The 20,832-nt window shown below is 42.3% G+C and overlaps 1 protein-coding gene across 1 annotated transcript in view; it reads right to left on the bottom strand.

Moving 5' to 3' along the window:
* The window catches only part of LOC126183844 (transient receptor potential channel pyrexia-like), a 190,246-nt gene extending 169,763 nt beyond the window's left edge, over positions 1-20,483 (bottom strand). The window contains exon 1 of the mRNA XM_049926153.1: positions 20,418-20,483. The gene's annotated coding sequence lies outside the window, so the exon portion shown is untranslated. The remainder of the gene's footprint in view (positions 1-20,417) is intronic.
* Positions 20,484-20,832: the final 349 nt, after the last annotated feature.

Below are 20,832 nucleotides of genomic sequence, written 5' to 3'. Positions count from 1 at the left end.
ATTATTCTAGTTATTTCTAAAACATCGTTTTATGTGACTAATCATTCACTAATTTTGCCGTTCGTCGGACATTTACACTGTTTCGCGGCAAGCCGTTTATCCTGCATTTAAATACATACCCATACAGTAATGGCGTTTTCTTCAATATCGTATCAAATAATATCTTAGAAGTGCTGCGTAGGTGCCACTTGTCAAATCCATCTCTTGTTAAATCCTGTAGGTGGCTGTATTTCTTATTGTGACGCGCGCAGCCTGGCAACATGGGGGCCGCTGGACGATTTGCCACTTATCTAAATTCCGTAGGCTCTCTGCCTCGATGTGTCAAGGACTGAATTGCGTTTTATGTGGCTAAGTCATTCCTGACATTCTCCTTCTCCGAACCTGCACACATGCCGTAATTGTCATGTTTACTATTGACGATAGCGTCACCTTTGATGTAAATTTGGGCTGAAGACTTTCAGCTAATTAGTGAACCAGTTAGACTGCCTGAAATGGACCTATCTATGTGTCTGACACTTGATTTGTACCCAGAATCCTCCACAGGTTACAAATATCGAGGGTGGTCATAAACCGTCTGAAAATCTTGTAAGGATGCTGCAGGGTAAGATGTGCTGAGAAATAAATGCTAAGAAAATATTCCATACGTTGCGCCGTTTCCAAATTAATTAACATTGAAGTTGCCTAGAACCAAACAAGAGAGCGATACAAAAACTGGACACGGGCTGGTAGTAAGGATCGAACCCGAGCGAAAGGCTCACCAGTCTGGAGCGCTGTCATCTACGCTGTGAGAAAGACTGTCACTAATTGTGCCTGGCGGCCGGGTTGGCCAACTTCAATGCTAATTAACTCGGAAACGACGCAAAGTATCGATTTTTTTGTTAACAAATATTTCTCAATACAGTGTACTCTGCAACAACCTTACTAGCCTTCACCCTTTCTGATGTATGTCCAGATATCGAGACGACATTACAGTACTAACCTAGTAGCGACGTACGCCGAGGTACATAGACTAGCCATAGTCTGAGGCCTCAAAGCTATTTCTGTATAATACACACATCAAAAAATTTTTTGCATCACCTCGGTTCCGAGAGTTCCGGAACCTGCGCAGAAAATTGGAATAGAGATCAACATATACATCATTTCCGCCCTTTTTATTGCTCATGAAAACCACACATTGCATGTTGTACCACCATACAGCGAGAACTTCAGAGGTGGTGGTCCAGATTGCTGTACATACCGGTACCTCTAATACCTAGCAGCACGCTCTCTTGCACTGATGCATGCCTGTATTCGTGGTGGCATACTATCCACTAGTTCATCAAGGCACTGTTGGTCCAGATTGTCCCACTCCTCAACGGCGATTCGGAGTAGATCCCTCAGAGTGGTTAGTGGGTCACGTCGTCCATAAACAGCCCCTTTCAGTATATCCCAGGCATGTTCGATAGGGTTCATGTCTGGAGAACATGCTGGCCACTCTAGTCGAGCCATGTCGTTATCCTGAAGGAAGTCATTCACAAGATGCGCACGATGGGGACGCGAATTGTCGTCTATGAAGACGAATGCCTCGCTGGTATGCTGCTGATATGGTTGCACCGTCGGTCGGAGGATGGCATTCACGTATCGTACAGCCGTTAAGGCGTCTTAAATGACCACCAGCGGCGTACGGCGGCCCCACATAATGCCACCCCAAAACAGCAGGTAACCTCCACCTTGCTGCACTCGCTGGACAATGTGTCTAAGGCTTTCATCCTGACCGGGTTGCCTCCGAATTCGTCTCCGACGATTGTCTGGTTGAAGGCATATGCGAAACTCATCGGTGAAGAGAACATGAGGCCAATCCTGAACGGTCTATTCGGCATGTTGTTGGGCCCATCTGTACCGCGGTGCATGGTGTCGTGGTTGCAAAGATGTACCTCGCCATGGACGTCGGGAGTGATTTTTGCGTATCATGCAGCCTATTGCGCACAGTTTGAGTCGTAACACGACGTCCTGCGGCTGCCGAAAAGCGTTATTCAACATGGTGGCGTTGCTGTCAGTGTTCTTGCGAGCCATAATCCGTAGGTAGCGGTCATCCACTACAGTAGTAGCGCTTGGGCGGCCTGAGCGAGGCATGTCATCGACAGTTCCTGTCTCTCTGTATCTCCTCCATGTCCGAACACATCGCTTTGGTGCACTCCGAGACGTCTGGACACTTCCCTTATTGAGAGCCCTTCCTGGCACAAAGTAACAAATGCGGACGTGATCCGCGGTATTGACCATCTAGGCTTGGTTGAACTACCGACAACATGAGCCGTGTACCTCCTTCCTGGTGGAATGACTGCATCTAATAGCAAGTTAGTGTTGCCCTTTTAGAAGATTTATCACCAACTGATTGAATCCCTATCAGATGCTACACGCATTTTTTTCTATCCTAGATTCGAACAAAGAACATAACCTGAGGTCGTACCCGTTTACGAGAAGTATAGCAGAAGTGGTCCACAAAACTACCGCCCAGTATACTTGACAGTCATTTGTTGTAGAATGTTGGAACGTATCCTGAACTCAAGCATAATGAGGTATCTAAAACAGAACGACCTACTCCATGCCAACCAGCATGGATTTCGCAACCGTAGGTCATACGAAAAACAACTCGCATACTGAAAGCCATGGATCAAGTCAGTACGTAGATGCAGTATTTCTTGATTTCCGCTCATTATCAAAAGTACGACGATTTGGGGTTGAAGCGAAATTTGTGACTGGATTGAGGATTTCTTGGTAGGGAGGACGCAGCAAATTATCTTGGATGGAGACTCATCGACTTATGTAGAAGTAACTTCGAGTGCATCTCAGGGTAGTATATGGGGTTCCTTGCTGTGAGGATTTCTTGGTAGGGAGGATGCAGCAAATTATCTTGGATGGAGACTCATCGACTTATGTAGAAGTAACTTCGAATGTATCTCAGGGTAGTATATGGGGTTCCTTGCTGTTCGTAATGTGTATTCATGACTTTGCGAACGATATTAATGGTAGACTTTTAGCAGATGCAGCCGTTATCTACAACGAAGTACACCCTGAACGAAGCTGCACAAATATTCATTCAGGCCTTGATGAGATTTCAAAGTGGTGTAAAGATTGGCAACTTGCTTTAAATGTTCTGAATTGTAAAATTCTGCACTTCACAACACGAAATAATATCAATGAGTCACAGTCGGAACCGGTATACTCATACAATTACTTGGATGTAAGGGACATGAAATGGAACGATCAAGTAGGCTCAGTCGTGGGTAAAGCAAATACTAGGCTTAGACTTACTGGTAGAATACTATGGAAATGCAGTCAGTCTACGAAAAAGATTGCTTACAAATCACTCGTGCAATCCATCCTACAATATTGCTCAAGTGTGTGGCCGCGTGCCAGATACGACTACTAGGGGATATTGAACGTATAAAGAGGAGGGCAGCAAATTTGAGGTAGTTTCCCGACTTGATCGAACACAAGTGTCGCGTATCAAACTGTTCATCTCAACTTGCTGTACATTACTGTGGTACATTGTAAATCTCAAATTGGCCTACAAAAACTACTTAAGCTACAGCGCATGCCCGTCGAGCGAGTTTTTCAACATTCTCACGCTCTCTTCGCACACGTCGCTCACGTAGGACACGGCATTAGTTCTGTAGGTCATAATCACGATAAACATTATGATGTGAAACGTGCCAGTTTAACCGAAGTTATATTCATGTATCAGGTTATGAAGCCAATAGCTAGCTGAAGGTGGTTAAATATGTGGAGTTGGGGAAATCTTATGACGCCAGTAAAAGGTGTTTATTTCCCAAGAAACTTGAAATGTTTCGTTTATGGCTTAAGCGATATATTTTTGAGCTGCCACCCTGATTTGTCTTTGCGGAGATAACGGCGGGAGTTTAAGGAGGCAGTTGGGGTGCTACCGGTGCGATAACAGCCGACAGTGGTAATGGGGGGGGGGGGGGGGGGGAGACCGAGAGACGAAACCGGAAGCACAACGTGATGCTGATGAACATACAGTAGAAACGAAAATACTCTTGTAAGTAGGCTGTTTAGGTTTTCTTATTGGTAACGCCACGTAGCGCTCTGTATGAAAAATCACTGGCTGTGCTGTGTGCAGTCTGTGGCTAGTTTGCATTGTTGTCTGCCATTGTAGCGTTGGGCAGTTGGCTGTTAACAGCGCGTAGCGTTGCGCAGTTGGAAATGAGCCGCCAGCAGTGGTGGATGTGGGGAGCGAGATGGCGGAGCTCTGAAATTCGTAAGACTGGATGTAATGAACTGCTATGTATATTTTGATTTTTCAACACTATTAAGGTAAATACATTGATTGTTCTCTATCAAAATTTTTCATTTGCTGACTATGCCTATCAGTAGTTAGTGCCTTCAGTAGTTTGAATCTTTTATTTAGCTGGCAGTAGTGGCGCTCGCTGTATTGCAGTAGTTCGAGTAACGACGATTTTTGTGAGGTAAGTGATTTGTGAAAGGTATAGGTTAATGTTAGTCAGGGTCATTCTTTGTAGCGATTACTGAAAGTCAGATTGCGTTGCGCTAAAAAATATTGTGTGTCAGTTTAAGCACAGTCTTGTATAATTTTTCTAAGGGGACGTTACATATGGCGACCCTGCCATATGGCGAACCTGTGGCAGTCGATTTCCGATCACTGATGTACAGTTGCCAGTGATCAAAGCCAGGAAATATGTGATTACTGCAGTTGAACTGCAGTCTTTTCTCTTTGGGATTTCCCTTTTCCGAAGATACTCTCGATTATCCGATTCCATTATGGATATTCTTATCACAGGACATGCGCCCACCACGCTTTACAGCGTTAACCACAGATGTTGACCGCTCGCAACGCTTAAAGGTGGCGCGCAGACCTTCCGGTCACAGCGGTTTTAAGGAAGCTAGCGACCGTTGTGCAGTCTGTTTTGCAAGTGTAGCTGGGTCGAGAACTGATCTGCGTCTGCCGATAAACGTTTCCTCGCTAGTCAGTTATGCAACACGTCACTTAATTCGTCTCGCGCGCCGCCATCGCTAAGAGCCGTTAGTTCCGGCCGGAGACACCCGTGACATTTAGTTCGACGCCACGATGTTATCGAGGGCGAGACGAACGGATGTTTCAACTTCCGAAGGAGCTAGGCTATTCTCCTGTTTGGAAACAGCATATCTGATCACTGGGAAGGACTCTGAGAAAGAACTTCTCAGTTTAAGATCTTCATACCGCATACGGCTTATGATTAAGAATACCTCAAAGTTTTGCGAGAATAGGCGGAGGTATAATGTAAGTCCTCGATCAACCTGCCTCCGTTACAGTGCAAGATTTAATAACTCTGCGCAGCCGTTCAGCTGATTTCGTTGTCCTGTCACTTCTCACATCAGGGTGCCCATCATATGTAACAGTTTCCTTTCCGCCATACCAGCACGTGACGTAATCTACATGCTTTGTAATTAGGGAAGAAAAAATTCTTTGGCTTCCTATGACACACTATCTAACAGAAATCCTCCACCTACAGTGAACTCGGCTTTTTCAAAGTCAGTTGGGTCATTAAACGCATCAAACAATTTGTAAAACACAATTTTTTCTGTTTCCCACAGTCCTACGTCGTCAGACACAGAGGATACGGAGCCAACTAGTAGACAGAATAGTGCTGAAGCTCTTCATTGGAATTTTTGTCGAAGGCAAGGCTGCGAAAAATCGTTTCAGCGTTGATAGCAGTTACGTTGTCGTGCATTGTGATTTTGAACGTCGTACACCTGAGAGGTAGGACTTGATTTCTTCTTCGAAATTTCACAGTGTCAAAGTTACTATCAATAATCTTTAATGTACCACCACAGAAATGCTGAACTTGGTCAATGATGTCAGCTGCTGTAGGCAGCGAAGTAATCTATTTGGCCCCAGTGATATCTGCTAATCTTCTACCATACACATCACTGTAAGAATTAAAGTTTGTTCGGTTGTCAGACCTTCGGGTTGAAAACTTGTTTGCTAGAAGCTTCTCGAGTAAGTTTCGTTTCCAATTCGGTCATGTCCCGTTGTATTGTATTACCTCAACGCAATTTATAAAATCATATTTACTCAGTTTTTGTTTAATGGGCGAAATTTCCTGATTCCTGATACAACAATAGTAAACCTATCATATTTCTTTTCGCTAATATCCTTGTAATCAGTTTTTTTGGTCGTCTACATGATATTGTTCTGCAAATATCAGTTTTCAAAAGTATTATCTCGATAACGTCTTTGTTTGGGACTCCGTAACTAGTGAAAAAATAAAAAAGTGAATGTTGTAAAAATTCACTGAATGAAAAGTAGAAAGTCGTTCGTTAATTATGTGATTCACACGTGATTGAATAATGGCGATAATTGTGTACCACCTAGGTTTTTGCCACACTTTCTTTTACTTTTGAAAACACAATTTGATGCCCTACAATTTTTCTTCTACAAAATTTCGCGTATAATTGGCCAATTCTTAGATGCTTCGCGTTTTATAGCGATGAAACCAGTGTTTTTTTCCGAAAAGTTCAGAAGTTTGCCGTTTTTCGACTTACCTTTTCTATAGGAAAATTTAATCAAATACAAAAGCGTCGGTTCTCAATCTACTGCCTGATGATAAAACTTTATTTGAAAGAATATGCCGTCATTTGACTGTATATTACAGTATTTATCTTCTGTACTATCTATATTTCGGCTTTTATGCCGTTATCGAGTACAAAGCTAAAAGTTCTTGGACCATTAACAAGTCATATCTGGTAAAGTCTATCCAAAGCAGGTGACCTACTTTGGACAGGCCTTATCAGACATGATGTGTTAATGGTCTAAGAATTTTTAGCATTGGACTCGATAATGGCGTAAAAACCGGAGAGTAGCTAGTACAGAAGATAAGTACTGTAATATACAGTCAAATGGCGATTTATTCTTTCAAAAAATATTGCATAACTTTGGCTGAGCACCTTGGAAAACTTTGATAAGCTTCGCTTTTTCAATCAAACACAAGAAGTACAAAATTTTAGTGGTTTTTTTTTCATGACTGCTGAAGCTCCACTCAGAAATCGCAGCAAACTCAAATTATTCAAATCAGAGACCTGTGTGGTTGATTAAAATGGTTTCCAGAACTCCACTAATTTTTAGAGCTAAATTTACTGACCCGTTTAGCTGAATCGGCCCTGTTGCAACGGAAAAGACAAAACGCTTTTTGCAATTCTTCAGGCTTTTGCGGCGATCAGTCTTGATGTGTCAGGTGTTTGCCACGTATCAGCGTCGTTCATGCACAATATTTCGTCAATGTGACTCGATGTCTTCATTAGGCGCTACCTGAGACTGCTAGACGAGTGGAACGGGACCATTATTAATACCTTCTGCCTTCGCTGTCCATGGTCAGTTCTTTTTGCCACTGTCTTATTAAGCAATGAACGCTCGACTTAGCTGCATGCGCGATGGAGACCCCTGTCGGCAACCACATGAACCAGCAACTTACATCTTGCACCAAAGTAAACTTTTAGGTTCGATGCATAGAAATTCATCCAAAGTTTGTATCTTCATCCTTTTGAAGATATACTCTTATAGTAGTAGTAGTGGTAGTAGTAGTAGTAGTAGTAGTAGTAGTAGTAGAAGCTTTGTTCATCCATATATCTCTTTTTATAATGATATAGGACATTTCAAAGTATTTACAAGTTTAGACCAATTTGAAATAAGCCAATTCGTAAAAACATACATTTACAGGCTTCTAGTTAGGTGTGGTCGGTCATGACGCTGGAACAGCTCAACAAAGTGTACCTTGGTGCCATGAGTCAGGGAAGCTAACTCGTCCAGGTCACCACCTGTGTCATATGCCCCATCCCTGTCCAAACTGTTTCCCACACCACCCACTGTCACTACATGGTCCTCTATCACATGACTTAACCCTGCATTTAGTCTGGTACGCTGCCCTTAAACTTTACTGTTACTGAGGGCCTACACCTCGCCCATGGCTACGACCTAGCAACAGCACTTTCTTCTTCCTTTGAACAGTCCAAAGCTTCTTGACCTCGGTTGAAGTGTGGTGCACATTTCCTGCTCCTTTCCTACCTGAGGCTCTTCCCCACTTAACTCTAGCAGTGGTAGATATCTGTTTGTGGTGCTGATGATAAAACTGTCAGATCGCGTTCTCTTTCTTCCTATCCTCCTACTAGCTGCCAGTTCCCATCCACCCTCCTCCCCCCCTTATCTCCCTTGATTCTTATCAGCCCTGTCCTTGCTTCCTCCAACTGTGCCTGAAGGACACAGATTTTCCTTTCCTGTTGCCCAGTCAAAATGTTCCTACTGCATACTCTGCAGCTCCTGGAGAGAGCCTCCTCTGTTCTTCCAACATTCTCCCCACTGCATCCCCACCCCAGTGAAAATATTTCCTACAAGATTGGCAACAAATCCCTCTACTCACTGCCTTATAACAGCTCCCACATTTCTTACTCATGGTCAATTTCGAAAGACTGACTAAGATTAAGGAATGTTTTTAATTTGTCAAGGACTCGAGATTGGCTCTATATAAACAAAAAACGACACAAAGATCTTAAGTGCGGTTGTTGTTGTTTTTGTACTGATTTAGAGATACAATAACAAAAGAATGAATTAGTAATTACTTTGTTTATAGAGAATTTACGTTATAAAGCGGGTTTGGTCAGGTTTTTAAACGTTTATAGCTCGGAAAATTTAGGCCTGGATCGCGTCTATCTAACGTTTAAACAATACGAAATGTGTTAAATACGATTTAGAAACGTTTAATTAATCTTTTATTGCGACAATAGACACCGATGAAACTAGTAGCTGTCTTTTTTACCGAATTTTGCACTACCAACAAAACTTGAATAGTATTTTTTGTGTTTATGTCACGCAAAATTTCGGGTCATATCGCGATTATTGGGACTTCAGATAACACACAGTTTTTCCGAGAACAATCTCTGCTGGGACGCTAATATTCAGTTGTGTGACAAGAACGGACACTACAGCAAGTATAGGAAACAAAAAAAATTTAAGTTGACACTATTTCCTCTTAAATAAGTTCTTTTAGCGGACGAAGAAAATACCTGTGATCCCACTCGGCGGCCATCTTGGAAATCTTGTGAAATCGGGTGAATCTTTTTGAAACACTTTCTACATTGTGTACCAGGAGGAATGATCAATACTCAGGGACACAACAGGAACGGGCCTTTGAATTGTACTGTCACGATCAATCCAGTGTTAGGGTAAGTGCAGTTGAGATGTTCTCCCTCGCAGGTCTGGTAAAATGTGGAGCGACTCCGTCATACTGGAAATAATTGCAGTACGCGTGACCAAAGGAACTTCCTCACTGTGAATTTTCCATAAAATGCCGTAATTCACAAGGACATATGCCATATTCTTGAGGTTTCCAAGACGGAACACATTTAACATTCATTGTTAGTTATTTTCTGTATTATTCAGTGCATTGTGAGGTTTATGCATATACAACAGTCATTTTGTAACATTACAACACGCGTTTTAGGAAGTATCAATGGAAAATACGCATTTTAATACATTTTTACTTCTAAGAATTATTGTAAACTTTACGTTACAGCTGTTGTTCAGTTCACAGCAAATGTTCGAACATCCCACCGTCAACTTCAGTGAATTTCTACACTCCTGGGAGAACATGTTGTAATGGTTGACCGAGTGCCTGACAAGTTCTCTACCGAAGACAGCATCGTCCACGATGCGACCAGGCAGTTCATCTTGCGTCTGTACATCTCAGACTTCATCCAACCCCGTAAACAAAAATCTAACGCCGTTAGGTCTCACGCCAGACATTGATCGAAAAACGAACTTGGGATTTGGTTTTCACTGAAGTGTACGGATTTTTTTGTGACCAAATATGATTGTTACGTGTATTGTTGATTCCATTTCGTGTAAACTTGGCTTCATCCGTTAATAGTATTAATGGAAGCAAGTGGTGATTGACATTCAACCAGTGACAAAATTCGTCGTGGGTCATTTTCACCAAAGGGAAGATTGTGGATACGCTGTATGTGAGGTGAGTACAAGCTTTCCGCATGTAATGTTTGCCGTACACATGGTCATGGGACAGTGATACGTGCAGGAAGTCGCCGTGTTGGTAGTACTTCTTACACGCAATGTGCTGAAAATTCTGCGAAACACACAACGACCAAGAATTTCACGTGTCGGAAAGCACCGATGATATTCTTCGACAGCATCTGGAGCACTACCATCTCAGAACCCTTAAACATGCGCCATATCTGCGTATCCTTCGTTACTGTAGATGTGTGGCATTTTAATCAGCGCGTTTACAAACACAGTTAACCGACGCTTCTCTCTAACGCGCTCTCAGTCCGTCGCACTACTTCACTCACAACACACAATGCTGAGCGTTCATTGAGCTAGTTTAATGGCACAAAGATATCCCGAGCAAAGAATTTGAAAGCAAAGAGGTAGGTTAGGCTGAATAAAACATCAAAGCGATTGGCAGTATAAGACAAATACGTAGCCGAAAAACAGATGTTCATTAAATGTGTTCTGCCTCGAAACCATTCAGAATAGGGCATTTGTCAATATGCGGTTTCTTACTTCAAATGAGCTCTCCTGTCATAATCAAGAATATTGACATTTCCTACGGGGATACCCTGTATATCCAACGGGACACTAAGTCTGAAATAGACGCAGGTGTCATCACATATGCGAAGACTAATAAGAGACGAATTGAGATTGTTTTAACTGACTGTGGGCTTGTGGTATTTTCAGAAGAACGACGCATTATTCGTCTGAAGTGATGTAGTGCCACTCAACGGAAAGCAGCAAGTGTTCTAGAATGGACTAGATTCCGTCCGATCATCTCACTCTCATGCTCAGCGACGGATAGGTCTGGTGATAGTTGCGCACCAACTGAAGCGACGAAAATACAGGAGAACAGGCTGTATATAGCGAGAACTGTGTACGCGGGCACTGTCGTACTGGAAGATGCTTTCTCAATGATTTTGTAGGAATGGCAACGGAATGGGTTTGGACGATGGTCTTGGATATATGCTTCTCCGTTCAGTGCTCTGTCACGACCACCAGACTTGATTGCCAATGTATGGCGATCCACTGCAGTTTGAATGCAGTCGGTTAAAAATTTTTGCCGGCCGAAGTGGCCGTGCGGTTCTGACGCTGCAGTCTGGAACCGCGAGACCGCTACGGTCGCAGGTTCGAATCCTGCCTCGGGCATGGATGTGTGTGATGTCCTTAGGTTAGTTAGGTTTAACTAGTTCTAAGTTCTAGGGGACTAATGACCTCAGAAGTTGAGTCCCATAGTGCTCAGAGCCATTTGAACCATTTAAAAATTTTAGTGTCGCATGTGGCTAGAAGACCCCGGATGGGAGGTTCAGCTGTCTCGTTGGAAAAGTTCCCTTATTCGCACACAGCGGCATCCTTCATTCGTGAAGTGTGTGTTGGCCTCACTGTTTTCGTTGTAAGTATCTGGTAACTACTTCGTTCGTAGCACAAGGCTCAGCAATTTGTGTTTGTAGTGCCCGCTGTTTATGTTCCAAACTTTTGTGATGTTTCCGCGTCGCATCTCTAGAAGTACTCACTTTTGTGTACTCCCTGTTGTGTATATTTTGAAGTTGGGCGTTGGCTGGGAGTTAACGATGATTTGAATATTTAGTACCGTTCGTTCCTCATACGTTATTGCATCTGGCTGCCCTAGATGCCCTTCGTATTCAAGTAACGATTTGGTTACCCTTTTTAGTTAAGGGATCCTTGTGGTACTGCTTATGCATGCACTGAATTGTGTAGAGCTATTCATTGCCCGAATAAGAGAGTCTGCAGGCTGACGCTCGCGAGACAGCATTGCTTACGACGAGAACAACCGCGCTTAGTGTGTCTTCGCCAGAAGAGGCAGCAGCTGTGCCCAGAGTGGAACACTTCCTAGCCGCCACTGTTATCACACGTGGTTTGCGTCGTACTCGCCTTTCCGAACAACACAAAGGCCGCGTCGAGCGGAATGTTTGTGACGTTTGAGCTAAAGATGGAGGCACATACGGATGATGCTGCATTCGGTTCCCGTACATTTCACTCGTTCAAAGGTTCCCCATCTTCTTCTGCACGGCACCTCCTCCTACGATAGAGATTCTAGTAACGGCATTGTGTGTTCTTTTATACACGGTGGTCAGAAGCAGTCTGGAAAGCTTGTAATAAGGGTGTTGCGTGGGGCTGTGCTGAGAAATGATTGTTACGAAAAAAATTGTGTGTTGTGCCGTTTACGAGTTATTTAGCATCGAAATTAGTCAATCAGGTTATTGCGCGCGCAAATTAAAGCACTTGCACGTGCTAAAATGCGGTAATGCATAGACATCTATGGGCCAGTGAGTGAAATGCTGATTATCAGTTTAATTGTGCCTTTTTCAGAAGTGATAAATTAAAGCTACGTGAGCAGAAGCTGCAGGTGAGCAGCAGCTACGTTTGATCGGTTTGAGGAAACCAAACGAAGACGACGTTTGGCGACACCGCCTCCGGCAGGCTGCTTCAATTTGCGCGCGCGACGACCTGATTGGCTAATTTCAATACCGCCTAACTCGGAAACGGCGTAACTTATCGAATTTTTTTCGTACCACTTATTTCTCTGCACAACCTCCTCCGCAACACCCTTACAAGCTTTCCAGGCCGTTTCTCACCACCCTGTATGAACAACTCAGCAGAACTATTCTCTGTTGCACTTTGGTTGCCGGCCGCTGTGGGCGAGCGATTCTAGGCGCTTCAGTCCGGAACCGCTCTGCTGCTACGGTCGCAGTTTCGAATCCTGCCTCTGGCATGGATGTGTGTGATGTCCTTAGGTTAGCTAGGTTTAAGTAGTTCTAAGTCTAGGGGACTGATGACCTCAGATGTTAAGTCCGATATTGCTCAGAGCCATTTGAACCTTTTTTTTTTTCACTTTGGTTACTTACTTTGCATCCAGATTTGTATGATTACATACGAACGCGAGGTGCAGAGTCCCGAAGGAGCTAGTTCTTTTGAAAATACTTGATCGTTGAAGTTACTGATATTCCTTAGATGTGATAGTAGAATCCATGCGACATAAAATCACATGGTTGTTTCAGAATGTAAAGCTTATAGGTATATACCGTATCGTCTTTTTAACCGGTATTGGAAATAACAGATTTTTCTTAATTTCAGGATACGTTCGCTAACCAGGAATCTTGTAATGGGAGTTAGTCATACGAAATTTCCTTATTGTTGTCACAGGCAACCGAAAAATGGTCTGCTTACGACTTTTAGCAACAAATAAGTGTTAAATGGGTTACCACATTCGATTACCAGTTTTTTTTCTCCAAAACCGGAAACTTTTGAGAAATTGTTTCCATATATTTTTCTTGATGACGAATCAATAATATTGTTGTGTTTGTGTTTTGCAGGTTAGAGTGTTTCGAGGCCATTTTGACCTATATGAGACCTGCGTTTATTTTTGCAGATAGAAGCATCGACTTTTGTCCTCGCATCCCGAAAGGACAAAAGAAAACGAGTGTTTAACATTACGTCATCGAAGGGATAACAAGAGAACACAGGCTCGGATTAGGGAAGGAAATCAGCTGTGCCCTCCTTTTCACTGGAGCCATACCGACATTTTCCTTAAAGACTTTTGGTAACCACGGAAAACGTAAAACTGGATGTCAGTACGGCAATATCAATTGCTGCCCCCCCCCCCCCCCCCCCAAACGTGGGTCCAGTGCAAGTCACGGTGCCACCTCGCTCGCTGGACCAGATGGAAGCTGGAGGGGCGCCTTTTCCGTGATCTGCAGTACCAGAGCGATTTATTCTTTCTTATTTTATTTTTAGTCGCTACTGTACAGCGTTGCTGCAAGAGGGACCAGTTCTTCCGCATATTCTATACAACAAAATCTAACGGGACTCGTATCCATGATTGCCTGAAGATCATTTTTACATTCAAGCTACTTATCATTTAGTACTCCCTCCCACCCCTTTTTGCATCGAACATTTTCACTCGTGTTAGTTTCTGCTACTATCTGTAATACGCACTGTGTTCGTATACAAACCTTGCATGGCGGTGCCCTTAGCGCCTCTCAGTTTGGCCGCCCCAAGTGGCCGCCAATAATTGTGATGCGCCATGTATAGAAATCATAACAATTGTAGCGCTTCTGGCGCCCTTTTAGCTTGGCACCCCAAGCGGCTGTTACTGTCACTTGGGACTTAAACCGGCCCTGACCGTATCAGGCCCCAGTGACCTGTTATCTATCGAACGTAAAAGATGTTTTTCATTTCCGCGCTCTCTTATTTCCACATCAGTCATTTTTGCATCCCCGTGAGGGTCAAAAGTAACACCAATGTTGTGATTTTCTTCGGCGGAGATTTCGGTGAATATGGAGATGAATTACACACAACACGACAGAACATCTACATCTTTACTCCGCAGCCTGCCTTTTGAGGCGTGGATGAGGGTCAAAGTGTATGGTGAATAAACTGATGGCACGATTCCGAATAACCGTAGTGCAAACTACGGAATTCCAAAGTGAACACCGTGCAGAACAAATAAACAGAGGAGACTATAGGCTTCTGGTTTTTGATTCTGGAGCAGACGAATGTTGTCCATACCCACGGTAACTTGAACCACTCTTGTTCAGCGCCATCTCCTATGATCAACGTTTGCTACACCGTACGACGGGTGGACTTCACTGAGCCTGAGAAACGTCAAAGAACAAACGCTCTACAATCATTGCTGAGAGGACGCATAAAGTGGGAGCAGCTTTGTGATCTGAAGAATATTTGCTGGCAGTCTCTGGAACCAAAAGGGACCACCTCGGTTAGCATTTTAGCTACAAAAATTGTACCCTAGCTATCCTTCAGCAACTGTGGGAGAAGTGCCCTTAGACACACTTGTAGATCTCTTTGTGCCCGATTCGGTCACCTCCGACTCCTCTGACTGCTGTTTCTCTGAATACCAACGGGTGCCCATAATACAGTATTAAATGAATCTCGTCGTACAATGTTAAGAGCACGGGCATGGCCTAAACACATTTCTTTCTAACGTTTTAATACTACCAAGTAAACAGAAACCCTTCGCTAAAGAACGTCTTATATATAAAATAAATAGCAACGTTAAAGACGGTGGTGTTGAACATGCTGTGTGTCAATTTTACAAGGCACCACAAGTTAACAGACAGAACGGAAAATAGGAGCGCTAGAAATACAATCGTTGAGAGCATAAATTGAAATAACTATACATATAAAACACATATTAACGTAACAGTTAACGTATCCCCAAGTTCTGGCTTACTATTACAGAGATATCTTGGTAGCTTGTAAAAATTTGAAAAGTGCTTTGGTATATGAAGCATTATTCAAAGAAAGTAGAATTGTGGCACTTGTAGGAAATTCTAATTTCTGACGACGTAATTACGCGTTTGCAACAAGCGACATCACGTTATTAATGGTAGTAGTTAGCAAGGGCTGCTGTAACAAACATCCTAAAAAAGTGGTATCGTCTTCTTCACTTGACCTATGTAGCTCAGCTGAGGAATAGGATAATATTGCAAAAAAGAAAGAAAAAAAGGGACAGAAGTAACGTTAGCATGGAATACATCAGTTGACATATGTAGGTTGTACCCCGAAACTCAGTTTATCTGTATAGATTAACTGCAGTACGGGATACAAAGTTAACGTATGTTGACTTTTTTCCTTTCGCTAGCACTAGCATTCTATTCTTGAGATGACCTATGTAGGTCAGCTGAAGTACGAGATACAAATTTTACAGGTGTTGCTTTTTTCGCCCCCGCTATTAATGGCATCCTATTCTTCAGCTGATACTAGTACTAGCGAAGACAAAAAGACTGACATACGTAAAATTTATATCCCATACTTCAGCTGACCTATATACGTCAACGGAAGAGTAGGGTACTAATGCTAGCGAAGACGAAAAAATCGACGTACTTAACATTGGCATCCTGTACCTCAGGTGAACTACGCGAAGGCGAAAAAAAGCGACATACATAAAATTTGTACCCCATATTTCAGTTGACCTATTTAGACCAACTACATATGTCAACTAAGAACAGGTTTCATGGTTCAACTGAGGTATAGGATGCCAGTGTTACGTATGTCGCTTTTTTCGTCTTTGCTAGCACTAGCATCCTATTCTTCAGTTGGCCTATATTGGTCAACTGAAGTACGGGTACAATTTTTTTGTGTCGGTCTTTTCGCCTTCAATAGTTCTAGTATAGACTGAAAAATATCGTAGTAACACTAGTGCTAGCGAAGGAGAAAAAAAAGCGACAACTGCAAAATTTGTATTCCGTACTGCAGTTCATGAATCCTGTCTTCCATATTCAGGGGAATAGATAAATCCATACCTACAAACGAAAATCAAAAAGTAAAAATTGTCCAGAATTAAAAACAATTCATCCAAAATATCTCAAACTCAAAGAACGGAAATAAGTACCGAATGAAGTGGAACGAGCAAATGATTTAAATTAATACGAGCGACAAAAATGGTACATATTGTTTAGCACTATCTTTTACAAACACATTAATTTATTTCAATTTACAATGATGACGCGTCGCCAAAGAAGGTAACCGATTTATTATCTATGGCTCGTAAATAAAGACATTAATATCGATGAGTAAACTATGACGTCATTGATCAAAGCCGACGGATTGTGTTCCATTCTTCAGTTGACCCGTATTTCATACTAATACATCACTATCCCAACATGGATCGACCGCGCAGCCACAGTTCCAATTTATGCATACGTTTTGCCGCCGATCAATGTGTCTGCCGCTTGTGTACAACAGATTACTACCAAGACATATAAAATCTCTTCCTAAACGAAAGAGCTTTAAAAAGTCTGTGGCAACCTATCTTCTGAAAAACTAGTACTATTCAATATCGCAGTATCATATGCAAAAACAAATATAATTTGTATCTTTAATTGTAGAAGTAAGTTATAAATATACAGTATTTAATAACATTTGTAATTATTAACTATATAGATTAAATTTGTTAGAAAAATTTAAATGATGTATGTTTGATGTTTGAAAATCCAATAGATAAAAAAGGTTTTCTGTCCAATATCTTGTGTACAACATATATACCGAAAAAGAGATTTATATGGACAAATAAATAAATATATGTGACCGCATAAGCAGTAGTGCGATTCCCGTGTCGACACTAGTGCTGCAGCTTCAATTTGTCTGTTCATTTTGAAGATAAGCGAAATATTAGAAAAAAAAATATATGGTTTAGCGACTGCGCTCCTAAAAATAATTTCAGGCCAGATCAACCATCGACGACATCAGTATAACAGTCAAGAGCCGGAAGTAGATCTACTAAGCAAGTCGATCGTCGTTAGAATTGGAAACTTACTCGTATCATCCTCGACAAAAATTATTGCCATTAAAGCGATGCTAACAGAACTAGTGGACCTGGTGAAGATATAATTTATTACGTTACAAAATTCAGTTTGATACTGTTTTGAACCTTTTTTATTGAAAATATACCATTCACACTCACAGTTAACACGTGGAGCAATTCGGCTTTCAGGAGACTGATTGATTAGCCTCCAAACGACAATTCATTTGCCATACCACAACTGAAGTATCTTAGTTCATCTGCGTTTGCATGATTACGGTTATAGGTGATTAAGAAATGAATAAAGTGGTTTATACTGCATATCTCCATTCACTAATTAGTTATGGAATCTTCTTGATACAGAAACGTGTTATAAGAATTATATCTGGCGTTATTAGTAGGACGTCTTGCAGGGATTTCTTCAAAAAGTTTGATATTTCGACAACTGCATATGTAATAATAATTAATGTCCAATGTTGTTGCCAAAAATTCTTTTTTCTCAAAAACTAGCAAAAATTATTACCGTAACATTAGAACCAAAAAACAACTTCTACAATAACTTCGAGGGTTAACGACAGTACAGAAAGACATAAGATACATGGGTATACATGTATTCATCAATCTGTCAGACTATTTTACATGTTTTATGTGGAAGGAAGGAATATTAATGTCCCGTCGACAACGAAGTCATTAGAGTCAAAGTACAGCCTCAGATTATGGAAGAATGGGAAAGGAAATCTGCCGAGTCATTTCAAAGTATCTATCCCGGCAACTGCCTACAAGTGATTTAGGGAAATCGCTGGAAACCTAAACTTGGATGACCGGACGGGGATCTGAACCGTCCTCCCGAATGCTAACCACTGCGCCACCTCGCTCTTTAAAATGTGTTATTGGTAATTGGATGGAGTTTGAGACTGAATTCAAGGATATTTTCCTTGAGTAACTCCTTTTACGTCATTGAAGAGTATCTACACAAATCTAGAATGGTAACACAATAATCGTCCGTAATGTTAAGTAATTTTATTGCCTTGTACTCAAACTAAATGTACATCTTTGACTTATTTTCGCTTTCCACTAACTTCTCTACATTGATCGATGGAATACTACTAGCGACTTTGAGTATCCATTTTCAACAAATCCAATGATTTCTGTGAAATACGACCCACTGGTTGTTGGTTTGCAGATGGAAGTTTGCAACACTCTTGTCGCAATTTGGGAGTCACAAAGTTTTGATGTGCACCTGCGTCCAAACCCAGTGGCGTATCTTGAATTAGGAGATATGTCGCTGGAATTTCACCCTACTTCATTTCGTTGACACACAATATCCTCTTACATACAGTTTTCCGTGCATCGGCCTGGTCCACACACTACAGTTGAGTGCCACATTTGCAGACTCACAACTTTCTTCCTCAGCTCTACAGATCAGATACGGCGTAAGGCAATTTTCGCACCGTTTTATGACTCTCGCGAGTCTTTCGAGGAGTCCCACGGCGAAGAAAAACCGAATTCTGTTACTCCTCGACGGATCGTTTTGTCCAAAGCAGTCATTGATACGAATATTGGTATCTGACGACTCGTATCGTACAATAACCTGTAGAGTTGGTTGATCCTATGAGCTAATTTCTGTGTCTAGCCAAAGTGATCAGTCTTCTACCAATTTTCTGTCGTTTCCACTTTACAACAACAATTACGACGGTGAAACTGTGCACACGTGATATCTGTGGAAGCTCTGTGAAGGAATGAACGTGCTTGCAAATCCTACAACGCATTTAATACTAGAAAGTGTATGTTTATCAGCGGTTGTACAAGTTAAATCAACATAAATATTGCGATTACTAATTACTGTAACTATTTAATGCATAGTAATTCTTCGATAAGTACTAGAGACAATGTAAAAGAAAATTTAATTTATTTACGTACTTAATAGGTTGTCTGTATGACTCAGTTTCGTCATGCGGGCAACATCCTAAACGATAAGTTATTTTACGCCATATATTTTGGATCCTTTTATAGTTTCAGCAACACGAGCGCAATACAAATGCGCATTTTGGCTTCTGGAATTGTTTTTGGCAACGGAGACACATACACAAAGTCTTTAAAGCAAACTGCTTAAAAGAAATCCGTAGATGTCAGTTCAGGAGATCTATGTAGCCAAGAACAGAACACAGCGTCCTCTTAATCCAGTACGACCGATCCAGCTGTTTGGAAGGTATTGATTTTAAAAAAGTGCGAAACTCTATACCCTAATGTTGTGGTGCTCCACCTTGCTGAAAGATGTAATCCAAAGAAACCGTATCAACCTGTCAAATCTGCCATTGCTCTAGCATGACCAGGTAAACGTTTGTTGAAACGCGTAACTCAGTGAAGAAAAATTGACAGTACACTTTTTGTACTGACATCGCAGAGCGCAGTAATTGTCGATGAGTCACGGTGATCTTCAGTTACATACGAAGGCTTTTCTGTAAGCCGCATTAGTGTGTTGTGCCGGTTAACGTTGCCACTCGCGTGTGAGGTTACCTCATCGCTAAATATGAGACGCGCAGAGAATTGTTTCTTCCTCTGCGGCTTCCAGCATTGTCGTGGGGCGCGTCAGCTTCCGATTCACAGCACTTGCACACCGATCGAAATTTTGAACTCTCTGTTTAATTCTCAGTAATTCTTATTGATGTATCGCTTTGGGTCAAACCAGAGGTATCCAACCTTTTAGCGTACCTGTCCCACACTGGAAGAAGACGAGTATTTTTGGGCCGCACATAGTATACTTGACTCTAGCAATAACTGCTTAGCACTAAAAAGATGTAGAGCAATGATAGAATAACTCTGCGTGGCGCGAATTTCAAGTCGAAAATATTCAGTGTACCTTAACATTACATAAACAGAATTTTATGGATTTTTTTTTTACCAAATATGTGATGGATGCCCACTTTTTGGGCAGCATTGATGCTGGCTTTGGACCGCATGCGGCCTGCAGGCTGGGAACCCATGCGTTAAACGGTAATAGCCGGTTATGATGAGAATTTGCCTGCACATATTGCTGCCCTGCAGGACTCAGGTTAGCGGGTGGTACAGCGAGCGACTCACCTTACTGGGAGCTCCGGCCGCGTCCATCCAGCTTGCGGCAGGGTCGCGCCCCGAATGCGCCCCAGCCTTCGGTCTCCGGTGCAGGAGCGGCGATGGAGACTTGCTCTCCTATTATTAGACCCGCCTGCTGCCGATAAGCGTCACACGGAAGGCGAAGCCGCGTTCTCGTACCGCGGGCCTGGGATTCGCGAATCTGGACGCACCATGCGGCGGGCGGTGCTGTTGTCCTCTATAGACCTGCTCCACGCTGTGGCCGCCGTCAAGCTCACGAACAGTCCACTTTATGTAAAAAACTATAGAATGTGTACTGTAATTAAACATTACTTGCGTTTTGGCACTAGGCAGACAGTCGCACAAACTGTATCAGACTCAACAGTTCTTCTCCTCATTCTCCTTCACTTTTCGTTTTTGCGTT

This window comes from Schistocerca cancellata, chromosome 1 (genome assembly GCF_023864275.1).
Source record: "Schistocerca cancellata isolate TAMUIC-IGC-003103 chromosome 1, iqSchCanc2.1, whole genome shotgun sequence".
In the NCBI taxonomy this organism is placed as follows: domain Eukaryota; kingdom Metazoa; phylum Arthropoda; class Insecta; order Orthoptera; family Acrididae; genus Schistocerca; species Schistocerca cancellata.
The sequence above is the reverse complement of the archived record's forward strand: the minus strand, read 5'-3'. Positions and strand labels throughout refer to the sequence as shown.